The sequence below is a fragment of the Lontra canadensis genome, unplaced genomic scaffold (genome assembly GCF_010015895.1).
Source record: "Lontra canadensis isolate GAN:19392208 unplaced genomic scaffold, GSC_riverotter_1.0 scaffold2, whole genome shotgun sequence".
Lineage (NCBI taxonomy): Eukaryota > Metazoa > Chordata > Mammalia > Carnivora > Mustelidae > Lontra > Lontra canadensis.
Genome location: NW_022630996.1, coordinates 55443004 through 55461502, shown reverse-complemented (window position 1 = coordinate 55461502; position 18499 = coordinate 55443004).

Below are 18499 nucleotides of genomic sequence, written 5' to 3'. Positions count from 1 at the left end.
GCACAGTACTCCCTTATCCTTTTTCACTTCAATCAACTGACCAAACATTTCCAGCAAGCTCTTCAGTTCCCTCTCTCCTTCTTGGACTTCATAAAATGACATGTACTTCTTGTACATGTCATTTGTGTTCCATATTTGCGCAGGAAGTACAGTCCAAACTAAAGTTGGCTTTACTCCGTAATGGTGTTTTTTAATAGTTACTTTTCCTTCTTTTTTTATTAATAAAATAAATGCCATCCTACCTAGAATACTTAGATTGCATCCTGCTTGAAGACAGGGATGGTTGACATGAACAAGAGGATTCCTTTTTAAGTAAAATGCCTCATTGTTGAAGATATATTGTCACTGACCAAATATGAACAGTCCATGAACAGGAAAATCACAATTAAATAAATCATTGGGTGTCATTTTTATTTCAATTGTAAGATGAAAAATGAATGTTCATTAGCCTACTGAAGACCCTTGACTTTCCTGGAACTGTCGTTCCATAGAATTACAGACTTGGGCATAGCTGTGCTCATTTATATGAAATTCAAAAACATTATCTTTTACCAAGTCAATATCTCTCATCTATGCATGGTTCTTAAGGGCCTACAGCAAGTTTGCAAATCACATACCATTTGTTCTTTAGAACCATCATATTACATAAAGGAAAAGGATACTATTTCCTAATTCACAGGTAAGTTGATTTTACTCAAAGCTATGTGTGACTTGCAGGTCACAGAACAAGTAAATGGGAAATTAACAGTGAAACTCAGGGTTGTTAACACCTGGTAAACAATGTAAAAGATCTTTTTCAAGATTTTTTCATATCATTTGTATTGTCATCTGTGTTAGTTTGCTAGGGCTGCTATAACAAAGTACTACAGATGGAGTAGCTCAAATAACAGAAATGTATTTTCTCATGGTTTCTGGAGGCTAGAAGACCAAAATCACGGTGGTGGCAGAATTAGTTTCTTCTGAGGTCTCTCTTCTTGTTTTGTAGACAGCAATCTTCTACCTATGTCTTCACATAGTCTTCCCTCTATATATGTCTGTGTCCCAATTTTCTCTTCTTACAAGGACACTGAATTAAAGGCCACTCTAATTACCTCATTTTAATTTAATTATCACTTTAAAGATCCTATCTCCAAATACAGTCAAGTTTTAAGATTCACAGGGTTAGGATTTCAAATTGTGAATTTTAAGAGGACACAATTTGGGGCACCTGGGTGGCTCAATGGGTAAGCCTCTGCCTTCAGCTCAGGTCATGTTGTCAGGGTCCTGGAATCGAACCCCACATCAGGCTTTCTACTCAGCAGGGAGCCTGCTTTCCCCTCTCTCTCTGCCTGCTCTGCCTGCTTGTGATTCTCTCTGTCAGATAAATAAATAAAATCTTAAAAAAAAGAGGGTACAATTCAATTCATAATGCCTTTATTGATAAATTTTAAAACTAAGAAAAATACCTTAAAATTTTTGCCATCTTAGCATAGTAACTGCTTTCACTTTTCAAGCTTCTTTTCAGTCCTTGTCCACTTGCACATATATTTCACAATTTATACACAATGTTATATTGTATATTGCATGGAAAAGGAGCTGCTATCCACAGAACATCTAGCAATTTTTCAATTCAATTGGTGAACTGAATTGAACTGAAATCAGTTGAGAATATATATATGTATATATATATATTTTTTATTACATATAGTTTATATAACTTATATGTGTAGTTTAGTATATACTGTATACTGTATATACTGCATATATATAGTACATACATATATAAAATCTTCAGTTATCAATATTCCAAATTTGATTCTTCCAAATGCTACTCTAAAAAAAACAGTAAGATAATGGTAGTGACTCACATCTTATAGATACTCAATAAATATTGCTTAAGTGAGTGAGTAAATGAATGAATTCTCATACAAGTGAGCAGATGTTTTAGTTGCTAAAAGAAGCATTAAACCCTGTGCATCTTTTTGAAGTTGCTAATAATTATTACTTGGCAAGGTTTTTCAGTAAGACAAATGTTTCCCTATATAAAATAATATGTATATTAGAATTTTTTTTTCTCTTGCTAGACTTCAGCAATTCAAAAACATTTGGTTATCAGGTAAGCTTGTCCCATAGAATCAGCTACAAGCAAATCATTTCTCTAACCAGTTCATTCATATTTCCAAAGGAAATATTATCTCTCTTGGGCAAGCAATAAAACCAGCAGACAGTGCAACAGCAGCAGGAGACACTCTTCAGAAATAATATGTGATGTCTGATCAAGTAGTATCACCAAACAAAGACAGATGGAAACTGATTAATTTTGATACTACACCATGGCAATATGGTCATTGCAGACTTCCCAAATTTCTCGATTATCCATATTGATTCAGTATTAAGAGCTAAAAGCAGGCTTTTTGTTTGTTTTTAAAGCAGGCTTATACTTTAAATACAAAAATGTAACATGTAAGGATTAGGAAGAAATGTAAAGTTGGAATTTTGGGTCCTGGGGGTTATGCTAGCTCCTTTCCATACATCATATTATTTAATCGTCACTATAAATCTTCAAAGTAGATGTTATTTTGCCTGCTAAACATGCAAGAGAATTAAAGCTAAAAGATATTAAGCCTACTCATTTAGTTATTTGAACCAAGATTTTTACCCTCCAAAGAACATGGTCTTTCAAAAACATGGGCTGGATCCACTTTTTATGGTATAGTATTGGTCATCCTGTGGACAACATGAGCTCTCACTGTTTTCTCATTTTCAGGATCACAAGTTTTCACACTGTCCTAAACCATGAAAACAGAAGCTCATTGTGGTTAGTGTCCTCCACTAAAGAGATCTGACCTCCTGGAATTCAGGAAAATGCATCAGGAGTCAGTCCTGAAAAAATTCAAGCACCCACATACATATATATACTCAACCCAGGCAATCTATCCCAGTATCAGGCAAGATTGAGGTTAGCTGTTTAGCAATAAGTTCCCTTTTTCTCCACATTTCCCTCCTCTACACTCCTCCTTGCCACTCAAGACTGCCCCTGATATTCACTTTAACTGGATTTATATATTGTTGAGGAAAGCAGAAGAGAAAGCTCTTAGAGTTTGATTTGTCTGGATTTTTGTGTCTAACATATTGGGGTCATGAATCCTTTTGAGAACATAGTGAACTATTAATGTACATTCATAAATATACAGATACTCCAAATATAATTTCAATGATATCAATGATAATATATTTCAATGATATTATAATTTCAATTATATTATATTCACTAAAATGATTCCTTTTATATCAGATTGACCTTCTTGAGCTATGTTTTGATGCTCCTTAGAATCATTATGGATCTTAGACATCAAAAAATAATGAAGTTTAATTTAGAGGAATATCACACACACACACACTTGGAGAACTAGCCAAACAATTCAGAACTTTGGAACTTAATAAGTAAATTCACTTGTTAGGATTTTTTTGCTGACAGATTAGGAAATTCTGGGTTTCCTTGGGGGAAGTCAAGTTCTTTTATAACAACAAAAAAATAAATGCATATAATTCTACATCTCAGTACTTAATAGTTGTATAAAAAGTAGTGATGTCAAAATAGTATTTTGATAGAAATTTTCACTTTCAATGGGTTTATATGTAGAAAATCTAAGTTGCTAGGTTCTAGTATATAATGCATATATAATATAATATAATGCACAAAATATAATATAATGCACAAAAACTTGTTTATATACTCAAGAACACAAAGATAATGCTGAAGTTCAATACTCCTTAAAACACCATCCTAGGTTTTACAAGTTTAGAAATATTCACAAGAAATATAATCAAGAAAGTGGTTGCTTCACTTTCGTAATGAATTGTAAAACAAAAACAAAAACAAAAAACCTCCATTCAGAAAAAAAATCCAATTATCTAAAACTAACTCCAAAGACATAAAAATATAATTCCAAAAGAAATAAACCACTATACCTACATTACAATATAAACCTTAATTCAAGATCATTTGTTCTTAGATGAACAGATAGTTTTCTAGTCAAAGTAAATACCTCTTTTAAGGTGGTATGTTTCTTAAAAATATTATAGGAGACAGGAGGAGCCAAGATGGTAGAGGAGTAGCAGGCTGAGAGGACATCAGGTAACAGTTCAGCTAGATAGTTATCAAACAATGCAAAAAACTTACAAATCCAACAGGGGATAGAAGAGAGAAGAGCAGCAATTCTAGGAACAGAAAATCGACCACTTTCTGAAAGGTAGGACCTGAGGACAAGTGAATCCTAATTGTCGGGAAGATAGACTGCGGGGGGAGGGGCTGGCTCCCAGCAAGCAGCAAAGCCACAGAGCACAAAATTAGAACTTTTAGAACTCTGCTTCACTGAGGGACATCACACCAGAGGAAAAGCAGGGGTGGAGCCCTTGTGCGGACAGCGTGGTCTCAGGTCACATGGGGTCACAAAAGGATTGGGGGTGTCTGAGTGTAGCAGAGCTCACAGGTATCATAGCAGGGAAGCCGACTACAGAGACAGAGCAGAGGAGTGAGCTCTCACTTGGGGTTACCTTAAACTGTGGTCTGTGGCACAGTCAGACCACTGCTCTTTGAGCAGGGACCCCACAAGTAGCAGATATGGGGAGACGCCCTCCTGGAAGAGTGGCAGGGATCTGCTGGGTTTGGAGACTCCAAACAGGGTTGTGTGCCAGAGACAGAAATGCACAGTGACAGGCCGGCTGAGCTGGGAGCGCAGGTAAAGACCAGGGAGACGGGAGTGATTGGGTGCTTTTCTCCAAGGGCATACTGAAGAGTAGGGTCCCAAGCTCTCGGGTCCTCCGGGCCAGAGATGGGGAGGCCACCATTTTCATTCCTGTCCCCCCAGAACTCTACAGAAAGCGTTCAGGAAACAAAAGCTCCCAAGAGCAAACCAGAGCAGATTACTTAGCTCGGCCCCTGGCAAGGATTGTGCAATTCCACCTTGGGCAAAGACACTTGAGAATCACTACAACAGGCCCCTCCCCCAGAAGATCAGCAAGAAATCCAGCCAAGACCAAGCCCACTGATCAAGTGGAAGAGCGGAATTCCAGAGATATGGGAAAGAAAAGCATGGAATTCATGGCTTTCTCCCCATGATTCCTCAGTCTTGCAAAATTAATTTTTCTAATTTTATTTTTTTCTTATTCTAATGTTTTTAACTTTTCCTCTTTTCTCTTTTAACATTTTTTAACTAGTTTATCTTAACAATACCTTTCTTTTTTTTTTTTTTAAGATTTTATTTACTTGTTTGACAGACAGAGATCACAAGTAGGCAGAGAGGCAGGCAGAGAGAGAGAGGAAGGAAAGCAGGCTCCTCACTAAGCAGAGAGCCTGATGCGGGGCTCTATCCCAGGGCCCCGAGATCACAACCCAAGCCAAAGGCAGAGGCCCCAACCCACTGAGCCACTCAGGCGCCCAATAAGACCTTTCTTAAAAATAATCTTTTTGAACCTTTATTATTATAGTCATATTTTATTCTTCATTGTATGTAATGCTATCTTTTGTATACACATTGCATTCCTGGGAATGCACCCTTGTGAGAGGTCAGACAAAGTGCCAGATAACAAGAACACCCACAAGTTGCTCCTGGCTGGTGTGTTCCAGGGAGGTCATGACATCTTGGTGTGCTCCCGACTGCTGCTTTTGGACACAGTAACAATGCAGGTGACAGCCAGAAGTTAAGAGGAGCTGCCAGTAGACATCATCTTGGCATCTGTGGGCTAAGAGGCCAGGCTGCATGAGCCCTACTCCTACCCTTTTCTCCCCAACACTATGCAGAAGTCATGCCTTCATCCTGAATCTAGTGGAAACTCCTTCCCAAGGCTCTGTATCAAAAACAATTAGAAATCACTGGGAAAAAAAAAAAAATTTTTTTTAAATTTAACCCCTGCCCCAGGGCTGCCAGGGGCTAACGTTTTTTTTCTTTTTTTAAATAGGGGATGATTTTAGCTTGTCCTAGAACCTGCTGCCGGGCCTATCAGGGTAGGGACGTCACAAAGAATAAAATGCTCGCACTTCCTCTTGAATTTATCCCCAGAAAACCATTTTATCCATATAAATAAGTCAGCATGTATTTATTGAAAAAAAAAATCTTTTTTTCTTCTAAAAAACTTTGGGAAAAAACTTCTTCTAACAGATCAAAATATACACTAAATCTAGCACAGGGTTTGTTCTAGTTTGCAGACTGAAGAAATTCTCTCCACTTTTTTTTTCTTTCTGTTCCCAAACAACTTATCTTATCAACTCCTATTTTAAAAATTTTTTTAAATTTTTCATCTTTATAGTCATATTCCACCCCTCCATTGTGTTTACCCTTATTTTTGTGTATGTGTGTGTGTATATATACATACATATGTATGTATATATACATATATACACATACATACAAATATATATATATACACACACATACATACAAATATATATATATATATATATATATATATATATATATATATATATATATATTTCTTTAAAATTTTGGGGGTAAGTTTCTTCTAAGAGACAAAAATACTTCAAAATCCAACTGGTTGCCTATGTCTATTTCACCAGTCTAATTTATATATTTTCTTTTTTCTTTTTCTTTTTTTTTTTTTATTTTTTTGAACTTTTTACCCCTTTCTTCTCCCCATGATTTGGGGGCTCTTCTGATTTGGTTAAAGCCCATTCTTCAGGGATTTTTGTCACCCTTTTAGTATTTTATTCTCTCATACATATATTCTTATCTTGATAAAATGACAAGGTGGAAAAACTCACCACAAAAAAAAAAAAAAAAAGAACAAGAGATAGCACCTAAGGCTAGGGACTTAATCAGTATGGACATTGGTAATATGTCAGATCTAGAGTTCAGAATGACAATTCTCAAGGGGCTAGCTGGGCTCAAAAAAGGTGTGGAAAATAATAGACACTGTCGGGAGAAATAAAAACCCATTCTGGAGAAATAAGAGAACTAAAATCTAACCAAGCTGAATCAAAAAAGCTATTAATGAGATGCAATAAAAAATGGAGGCTCTTACTGGTAGGATGAATGAAGCAGAAGAGAGAATTAGTGATATAGAAGAACAAATGACAGAGAATAAAGAAGCTGAGCACAAGAGAGACAAACAACTACTGGACCACGAGGGGAGAATTCAAGAGATAAGTGATACCATAAGATGAAACAATATTAAAATAATTGGATTCCAGAAGAAGAAGAAAGAGAGAGGGGGGCAGAAGGTATATTGGAGCGAATTATTGTAGAGAATTTCCCTAATATGACAAAGGGAACAAGCATCAAAATCCAGGAGGTACAGAGAAACCCTCTCAAAATCAATAAGAATAGATCCACATCCTGTCATCTAATAGTAAAACATACAAGCCTTAATGACAAAGAGAAAATCCTGAAAGCAGCCAGGGACAAGAAGTCTGTAACATAAATGGTAGAAATATTAGACTGGCAGAAGACTTATCCAAAGAGACCTAACTGGCATGATATATTCAGAGCACTAAAGGAGAAAAACATGCAGCCAAGAATACTATATCCACCTAAGTTATTATTGAAAATAAAAGGAGAGATAAAAAGCATCCAGGACAGGGGTGCCTGGGTGGCCTCTGCCTTTGGCTTGGATCCTCAGATTGAGCCCCACATTGGTTTCGAGCAGGGAGCCTGCTTCCCCCACTCTCTCTGCCTGCCTCTCTGCCTACTTGTGATCTCTGTCGATCAAATAAATAAATAAAATCTTAAAAAAAAAAAAAAAGCTTCCAGGACAAACAAAAAATAAAACAGTTTGTAAACTCCAAAACAACTCTACAGGAAATATTGAAAGGGGTCCTCTAAGCAAAGAGAGAGCCTAAAAGTAGTAGACCAGAAAGGAACAGAGACAATATACACTAACAGTCACCTTACAGACAATACAATGGCACTAAATTCATATCTCTCAAGAGTTACCCTGAATATAAATGGGCTAAATGCCCCAATCAAAAGACACGGGGTATCAGAATGCATAAAAAAACAAAACCCATCAATATGCTGCCTACAACAAACTCATTTTAGACCCAAAGACACCTCCAGATTTAAAGTGAGGGGGTGGAAACCAATTTACCATGCTAATGGACATCAAAAGAAAGCTTGGGTGGCAATCCTTAGATCAATTAGATTTTAAGCCAGAGTCTGTAATAACAGAAGAGGAAGGACACTATATCATACTCAAAGGGTCTGTCCAACAAGAAGATCTAACAATTTTAAATATCTATGCCCCTAACATGGGAGCAACCAACTACATAAACCAATTAATAACAAAATCAAAGAAACACATGGACAATAATACAATAATAGTAGGGGACTTTAACACTCCCCCTCACTGAAATGGACAGATCATCCCAGCAAAAAATCAACAGGGAAATAAAGGACTTAAATGACACACTGGACCAGATGGACATCACAGATATATTCAGAACATTCAATCCCAAAGCAACAGAATACACACTCTTCTCTAGTGCACATGGGACATTCTCCAGAATAGATCACATCCTGGGTCAATAAATCAGGTCTCAACCAGTATCAAAAAATTGGGATCATTCCCTGCATATTTTCAGACCACAATGCTCTGAAGCTAGAACTCAATCACAAGTGGAAATTTGGAAAGAACCCAAATACATGGAGGCTATAGAGCATCCTACTAAAAAACTGAAGGGGTCAACCAGGAAATTAAAGAAAAATTGAAAAAATTCATGGAAACAAATGATAATGAAAACACAATGGTTCAAAATCTGTGTGACACAGCAAAGGCGGTCCTTAGAAGAAAGTATATAGCCATACAAGCCTTTCTCAAGAAACAAAAAAGGTCTCAAACACACAACCTAACACTACACCTAAAGAAGCTGGAGAAAGAATAGCAAAGAAAGCCTAAAACCAGCAGGAGAAGAGAAATCATAAAGATCAGAGCAGAGATCAATGAAATAGAAACAACAACAACAGAAAACAATAGAACAAATCAATGAAACTAGGAGCTGGTTCTTTGAAAGAGTTAGTAAGATTGATAAACCCCCGGCCAGACTTATCAAAAAGAAAAGAGAAAGGACCCAAATTAATAAAACCATGAATGAAAGAGGGGAGATCACAACCAACACCAAAGAAATATAAACAATTATAAGAACATATTATGAGCAACTATATGCCAGCAAATTTGACAATCTGGAAGAAATGGAGGCATTCCTAGAGACATATAAACAACCAAAACTGAACCACGAAGAAATAGAAAACCTGAACAGACCCATAACCAGTAAGTAGATTGAAGCAGTCATAGAAATCTCCCAACAAAGGGCCAGATGGCTTCCCAGGGAAATTCCACCAAACATTTGAAGAAGAATTAATACCTCCTGAAAGTGTTCCAAAAAATAGAAATGGAAGGAAAACTTCCAAACTCATTTTATGAGGTAAGCATTACCTTGATCCCAAAACCAGACAAAGACCCATCAAAAAGGAGAATTACAGACCAATATCCTTGATGAACACGGATGCAAAAATTCTCACCAAAATACTAGCCAGTAGGATCCAACCGTACATAAAAGGATTATTCACCATGACCAAGTGGGATTTATTCCAGGGCTTCAAGGTTGATTCAACATTCACAAATCAATCAGTGTGATACAATACATTAATAAAAGAAAGAACAAGAACCATATGATACTCTCAGCAGATACTGACAAGGCATTTGACAAATTACAGCATTCTTTCTTGATCAAAACTCTTCAAAGTGTAGGGATAGAAGGTACATACCTCAATATCATCAAAGTCATCTATGAAAAATGCACAGCAAATATCATTCTCAATGGGTAAAAACTGAGAGCTTTTCTGCTAAGGTCAGAAACATAGCAGGGATGTCCAGTATCATCAATGCTATTCAATATAGTACTAGAAGTCCTAGCCTCAGCAATCAGACAACAAAAAGAAATTAAAGGCATCCAAATTGGCAAAGAAGAAGTCAAACTATCACTCTTTGCAGATGATATGATACTTTATGTGGGAAACCCAAAAGACTCCACTCCAGAACTGCTAGAAGTCACACAGGAATTTAGTAAAGTGTCAGAATATAAAATCAATGCACAGAAATCAGCTGCATTTCTATATACCAGCAACAAGACAGAAGAAAGAGAAATTAAGGAGTCCATCCCATTTACAATTGCACCCAAAACCATAAGATACCTAGGAATAAACCTAACCAAAGAGGCTAAGAATCTATACTCAGAAAACTCTAAAGTACTCATGAAAGAAATTGTGGAAGACACAAAGAAATGGAAAAATGTCCCATGCTCATGGATTAGAAGAACAAATATTGTGAAAATGTCTTGCTACTAAAAGCAATCAACACATTTAATGCAATCCCTATCAAAATACCATCCATTTTTTTCAAAGAAATGGAACAAATAATCCTAAAATTTATATGGAACCAGAAAAGACCCCGAATAGCCAGAGGAAGGTTGAAAAAGAAAGCCAAAGTTGGTGGCATCATAATTCCAGACTTCAAGCTCTATTACAAAGCTGTCATCATCAAGACAGTATAGTACTGGTACAAAAACAGACACATAGATCAATGGAATAGAATAGAGAGCCCAGAAATAGAACCTCAATTCTATAGTCAACTAATCTTTGACAAAGCAGGAAAGAATGTCCAACGGAAAAGACAGTCTCTTCAACAAATGGTGTTGGGAAAGTTAGACAACCATAGGCAGAAAAATGAAACTGGACCATTTCCTTACATCACACACAAAAATAGACTCAAAATGGATGAAATACCTCAATGGGAGATAGGAATCCATCAAAATCCTTGAGGAAAATACAGGCAGCAACCTCTTCGTAGAAACATCGCCAAAGGCAAGGAAGCAAGAGCAAAAATGAACTATTGGGATTTCATCAAGATCAAAAGCATTTGCACAGCAAAGGAAACCGTCAACAAAACCAAAAGACAATTGACAGAATGGGAGAAGATATTTGCAAAAGACATATCAGATAAAGGGATAGTATCCAAATCTATAAAGAACTTACCAAACTCAACACCCAAAGAACAAATAATCCAATCAAAAGAAATGAAATCTTGTCATTTGCAACAACGTGGATGGAACTAGAGGGTATCATGCTTAGCAAAATAAATCAATCGGAGAAAGACAACTATAATATGATCTCCCTGATATGAGGAAGTGAAGATGCAACATGGGGGGTTAAGGGGGTAGGAGAAGAATAAATGAAACAAGATGAGATTGGGAGGGAGACAAACCATAAGTGACTCTTAATCTCACAAAACAAACTGAGGGTGGCTGGGGGGAGGGGGGTTGGGAGAAGTGGGGTGGGGTTATGGACATTGGGGAGGGTATGTGCTATGGTGAGTGCTGTGAAGTGTGTAAACCTGGCAATTCACAGACCTGTACCCCTGGGGATAAAAATATATTATATGTTTATAAAAAATAAAAAAATAAAATAAAATAAACAAATGGGCAGAGCACATGAACAGGCATTTCTGCAAAGAAGACATCCAGATGGCCAACAGACACATGAAAAAGTGCTCCATATCACTCGGCATCAGGGAAATACAAATCAAAACCACAATGAGATACCACCTCACACCAGTCAGAATGGCTAAAATTAACGAGTCAGGAAATGACAGATGCTAGCAAGGATGTGGAGGAAGGGGAACCCTCCCACACTGTTTGTGGGAATACAAGCTGATGCAGCCACTCTGGAAAACAGCGTAAGGGTTCCTCAAAAAGTTGAAAATAGAGCTACCCTGCAACCCAGCAATTGCACTACTGGATATTTACCCTAAAGATACAAATGTAGTGTCTGAAGGGGCACGTGCACCTGAATGTTTATAGCAGCAATGTCCACAATAGTCAAACTATGGAAAGAACCTAGATGTCCATCAACAGATGAATGGATAAAGAAGATGTGGAATGTATATACAATGGAATACCATGCAGCCATCAAAAGAAATGAAGTCTTGCCATTTGCAACAACGTGGAGAGAACTAGAGGGTATTATGCTGAGCGAAATAATTTAATCATAGAAAGACAATTATCATTTGATCTCCCTGATATGAGGAAGTTGAGAGGCAAAGTGGGGGCTTGGGGGTAGGGAAGGAAAAAATGAAACAAGATGGGATTGGGAGGGAGACAAACCATAAGAGACTCTTAATCTCACAAAACAAACTGAGGGTTGCTCGTGGGGGGACACGGGGTATGGAGATATGGAGAGGGTGGTTCGGTTATGGACAACAGGGAAGGTATGTGCTATGGTGAGTGCTGTGAAGTGTGTAAACCTGGCGATTCACAGACCTGTACCCCTGGGGCTAATAATACATTATATGTTAATAAAAAATAAAAAATCTAAAAAAAAAATTATAGGACAGCTGATATACTGGAGAGATGCATTTGGGGATTTAAGATGCATACAATAATTTAAATGATTATTTGTGCATGCAGATCCTTACTTATGAGGAGTTTCTAACTGCTTTTTGCAGTGCAGCCCTCTTTAAAAAGAGTCACTAGAGATAAAGAAATTGTTATAAATGGGATTACACTCAATATGAATTACACATGAATGAAAGACTACCTTCATGAACTTCATTATAAAAGAACTAAAAGACATGGCAGAACAGTGGATCACTTGGAAAGAAATGTCACCCTATACAGATTTGCTACTTCTGGAATTGATTTCCCCAGACTTTGGAGGGCCGTGTGCCAGATCTCATTCATGTCCATTCATTTTGACTGTCTGTTACAGGGAAATGTGACTTCTTTAATTTCACAGGAACAAACAAAACATGATTAAAACATTCAACTTTGTCTTTAAAAAAGGGAGCTTATTATTCCATGGAAGTAGAGCAGTTTATTGCTTTAGCTCATAGCTTTTTGTCTCAGACAGCCCTAAGTTTGAGACAATGTCCTGTCTTTTTACAGTGCTCCAGAATCCAAGCTCCACAAAATAAGCACCTTGTCTGTCTTGGCCACTGAGGTATTCCTCACACCCAGAACCATGCCTGGCCTGGAAAATAATTGCTGGTTACTGAAAGAATTTAACATCTCTAAGCACTGGTTTCTTCATGTATAAAATAAACCTCCTTCAAAGAGGGGTTATAAGGATAAAATGTGACAAAATGTGAAAAGTCTTTGACCAATGTAAGCACTCCCTAAATTATTGCTAAAATGATCATTTGAATGAAAATCAAGTCAAGTTTCTCATATATACAGTTAAGTGCACACTCTCTCTTTCACTCATAACTTTAAGGCCTCATAAAGTGTGTAACCCTTTCCCCAAATTTCCTAATATCATTTTAGAAAAGTTCCACATAATCAATTCCATCTATTCATAGATGATCTGTGGTCTTTCTACCTCTGACATTTCTCCTCTATATACATTTCTCACTGTCTTAAGGATATGGCTAGTGAATAGTAAGTAGCCACATCTCTCCATGAACAAAAACATCTAGTGTGTATGTTGTATTTGCTTTTTATTTTACACACACATACACACACACACACATACACACACACACACATACTTACTGAAAGTCTCTCCTCCTTGATTAACAATCATTAGGGACATCAGATAAAATGGAATGCTTGTATATCACCCTCTGCTAAACAAATGTTGTGGCTTTCACAGTTATTATATCAATTATGTTTCCCAGAAAATTTTCTATACTGGTTTTATTTGTAAGTCTGGTCTTACAAACAAATGGCAAATTCCTCGAAGTCAGTGAATATGTAAATAATTCTTTTTTCTGAGTCCCAAAGGTAGTTTCTCCTGTTAATAGCATTCTCCCAACCACTTCGCACCACCACCCCCTCCCCCAAGCCAAGACCATCAAGTCATAGCTGACTAAAAATGCAAGGGATGAAATCATCCATTTGTAGAAATGACTCACAATAAATCAAAGTGAGCTGAGTACAAGCCCCCAGGAAAATAGAAATGGACTGGAATTGTAACTAAGAATATTCAAGTAGAGTTGCATGTTAATCTCTCTGAAAAACTGTAAGAGATAAACAAAAAAAAAAAAAATTGTCAAGAAGACTTCTAAGGAGGGAATTCAGCATCCGAAGATTGAAGTATATATTAAGCATTGGGGTCCAGTGGCCCCAAAGCACAGAGCATCTCAATGGACCCACCAGTTAGAGATTCTGGCCAAAGATAACTTATCTGACTCTTCTGGGTCCTATCTTAGGCTCTCTGAGCAACCTTATGACCATAATTTGCCCTTGTGGTAAGATTCACCACAGGGAAGAAAATATATTGATCAGCAAACATGATTTCTGGATCCTCTCAACACATTCAGTTCTCACTGTAAATTAATAGATTGGCTTTTTGGATTTTATTCATCAATCTCTATTAGTTCATTTTGTGTTAGTCTGCCCCCTGAGGCAAATTTGTTCCTGATCCACTTACAAATGATATTTTTAAGACTGTCAGGCCAGAGCCAGACTCAACAGCTGTACTCCAATGCCCATTCTCCTGCCTTTCCATAGTGAGAGGTTTGTGTGAGCACATCTTACCTATACAAAGACCACATCTCTCAGTCTCCCTGCAGTTAGGTGCCACCACTTGGAGTCTGAATTTAGGGAACAGTCTACTTACTAAAACTTAGTCATATCCCAGCAAATATCACTGTCCCTCACAACACTGCAAGAATTCAAATGTTTCCAAAATGCAACTTTTTCCTTCAAAATATGAACCACACTTTTCTTAAAAAAAATGGTAAATGTACTTTTCTCTACCTCATTACAATCTTAAAACTGTTCATTATAGTTCATCTATATACATGAGCACTTCACCTACATTATCTCATCTCAAAGTACAAAAATATGTTATGGTGAATTATGTCAAGAACTATGAAAAGTCTGAGATTTTACCCTACTTCCAGGTTAATGAGTTAGCCTGATACAGTTTCACTGATGCTGGCAGAGGACATGAGACTCCTGGATCAGAGACAAAACTTTATCACTCATACCACAAACAGCATGAGCTTTCTGCTTACATTAGTTCTCTTGTCCCCAAGTGTGTTGACTGCAATGTGTATGAGCCTGGATCTATGCTGTATACACAGAGGGTTTGTGTCATCAAATGTAGGGACCCCTAATCTCTAATAATGAACTAGAAGCAAACCTGCCCTCTACCCTAGAAGGCAGTACTATCTCTATCATACTAGATGGAAAACAAATCTTCCATTTGCCAGAGAAGACACTGTCTCTGTCTTTTAAGGTATATTTGTTGAACAAATATCCTTGAAAGGAATTTTGGGGGAAAAAAAGTTATCCGTGACTCTTTTCAACAGGTACAGATCCATGGAGAACCGTGTCCTAAAAAATGGCAATAGTTAGACCAGCACAGATTCTATGAAGAAGGAAAATGAAAACATCAGATTGAAGTAAATTCTATCCCCTTCCCCTTTCCCACCAATCCCTTGCCCATGACCAAAGAAAAGAGCAAGGGCAGCATTAATGATGTTTAAGGGGAAAACAAACCTTTTGCACAACCAAAGTAGATAGAAACATTAAGTAATTATCCAGTGAATTTGGGTTAAAGAGTCAGTTAATCTATGTTCTTAGAGGCCAGCTTTAGTCTACTCTTTAGGTTAACCCTCTCCCCCATGCCTTAGGAAGCTTGGACACCTAGAGAAACTAACCATTTCAAACACCTAGTTTGAAACCATGTGTTTCAAAAGAGGACCTTTATTCCTTTCCTATGTGTGGTGATTTTTTTTTTCCCATTTTTTTTCTCTTCTCCTTTTCTCCCCCTTGTCTTACTCATGCTTATGTAACCCAGAGTGCTAACAATGCAACCAACATGATTTTAAGTGATATATACATAAATTCATTTCATATAACCCAGTGTTGTAGATTCTAACATCATCTTTCTTTTACAGAAAAGAAAACTGAGGCATTTTTTTTTTTCTAAAGACTTATTTTATTTACTTGAGAGAGAGAGCACAATGAGTTGAGGGTGGGAGACAGGAGGAGGAAGAGGGCAGAAGGAGATGGAGAGAGAAAATCTTAGGCAGACTCCTCACTGAGTACAGAGCCTGATAGAGAGCTCAATTTCACAACTCATGAGATCATACGACCTGAACTGAAAGCAAGAGTCAGACACTCCACCAACTGATCCAACCAGGTGCCTCAAAACTTGGGGCATTAAAAAAATAAATAAGTATGTTCTCCAAAGTCACACAGCTAATAAGTTGCATAGACAGGCCCTGAATGTAGGATGTTTGGCTCCAAAGTCCAAGTTCATCATGACTACTCAACATCACCTGTCAATGTAGGCACCCCACTGTGTGATTTCCATAACCTTCTCCATGCCAAAAGAATAATAAACCAAGGCGTGGCCACCCATGTAGGGATTCGAGAAATTTTTGGTCAGTGTTTGTTTCCTAAAACTGAGACTATTAATACCTTTTTATTTATGTTTTCTTGTTCATTTAATTTGAAAATCTTCCCAAATTAACTGAAAATGATCCAATCTACACTTTTTAATGAAACATAATATCCCATTGCAAGGATGTACCATAACCTATTCGACCATTACTCTGTTCATAGGCATTCACCTTGTTTCCAATTTGCTCCAACGACAAATATTCCAGCAATACACTTCTTGTTCATAAATCTTAATGAACCCAGCCTTTTACTTCTATGGGCTCAATTCCCAAGAGTAGTTCTGCTGATTAAAGCATATGTGTATCTCTATATTTACTAGACAATGTCAGATTGCATTCTGAGTTGCATTTCACAAGCAGTATAAGAGAGCACCCTGTCTCAACATCCCCATCAGAGTAGATGTAATTGCTCTTTTTAAATGGTATCAATCTGATGGGTATAGAGTGATTTCTCACTGTTACTTTAAGTTGCATTTACCAATGCCAAGATGTCAACATCAGATTCTTCACAAATGTAATTGGCCATTTGAATCTGTTCTTCTATCATTTCAGAGCCAAATCTTTTTGTACACTTAAAGAGGCCTGTTTTTTTAATTGGGTTTAAATTGCTAAATTGCACATTTCTAATAGGGTTGTTTTTTAATAGTGTTTTTTTAAGTAACTCTACTTAGTATTTAAAGGCTTTGTTATTAGAGATATCAGTTATCTTTCTGACACTTACAGTTTAATTTTTTTCCTCAAATCTATCATTTTTATTGAATTTATGGGAATTTTTATGCAAAATGGTTTCATTTACAGATATTTAAATATATTTCTCTTCCATAGAGTTTGCTGTCTCTAACAGGAGCTCTCCAACCTCTAACCTTTATATGAAGTAATCTACATTTTCCTCTAAAATTTTTAATATTTAAATTTAAATTGTAATCTATCTGAAGTCTATTTGTATGTATAGGATATGAGGTGGGTTTCTAAACTTGTCTCCAAACAGATAGACAATTTTGCCAAAATCCTTTTTTTAAGTAAACCATGCTTTTCCTATTGAATTAAATGTTTATCACATACTAAATTCTCCTATTTGGTGGGAAATATTCTGGATACTATTCTGTTTCATTGGCCTACTTGTATTTTTCTGTGCCAAATAACAATGCAATCACCAATTATTTAAAGAATAAATGAGAGAGCAATTTGTACAAATCAATAAAAATAAATAAAGAAAAGAAAATAGAGTAGCATAAATAATAAACAAAATCAGATAGAAAGGGAGCCTGGGTTGACTCAGTCAGTTGAACATCTGACTCTGGATTTTGGCTCAGGTCATGATCTCAGGGTGGTGGGATAGAGCTTGGGATCGATCTCTGCATTTTGTGGGTAGTTTCTCTGTTCAGCGGGGAGTCTGTTTCTCCCTCTCTCTTCCTCTCCCTCTGATCTTCCACACACTATCTCTAAAATAAATAAATAAATCTTTTTTAAAAAAGTATATTTTAAAATCAGAATTATATATGTTGTTAGAACAAATGTAAACATTTTCTCTTTCAAGCTCTGCTGCTCTTGTCTCCAGTGTGGCTAGCACAAGTTATCAAATCACCTGGAGAACTACTCTAAATAAATTAACATTTTATATCATTAATAGTGGAGAATGTATTTTCAAGAAAATGGTTTCCCACCTTACCTAAATAACAGAGCTAATATGATGTATTTTTGGAAAATCAATGTCACAGTAAAGCAAAAACTTGTTTTCTGTTTTTATTTTTCAACTGAAGATAGTGAATCAATGTCATTATTTCTACAATATGCCCCAAAGTTTTTGTAGTTGACATTATATTATCTGAAGGATATTGATAAGTGACTATCAACTAAGTGACAGCTGCTAAGTTTTTTGTGATGACATTATTTAATCTGAGGGATATTGCTCGGTAAAAATCAAATAAATGACAGCTGCTCAGGGTACCATTTTGGCCTTGCTACCTTCTCAGCAGCTTTAACAAAAAGATGGATGAGTTTCAACCAATCAGAAAAATGATTCAACCATTAAAACATACTCCTCTCTTGCTCTTTTGTTCCCAGTGGGATAGTTTGTATTCTACATCTGGCTATC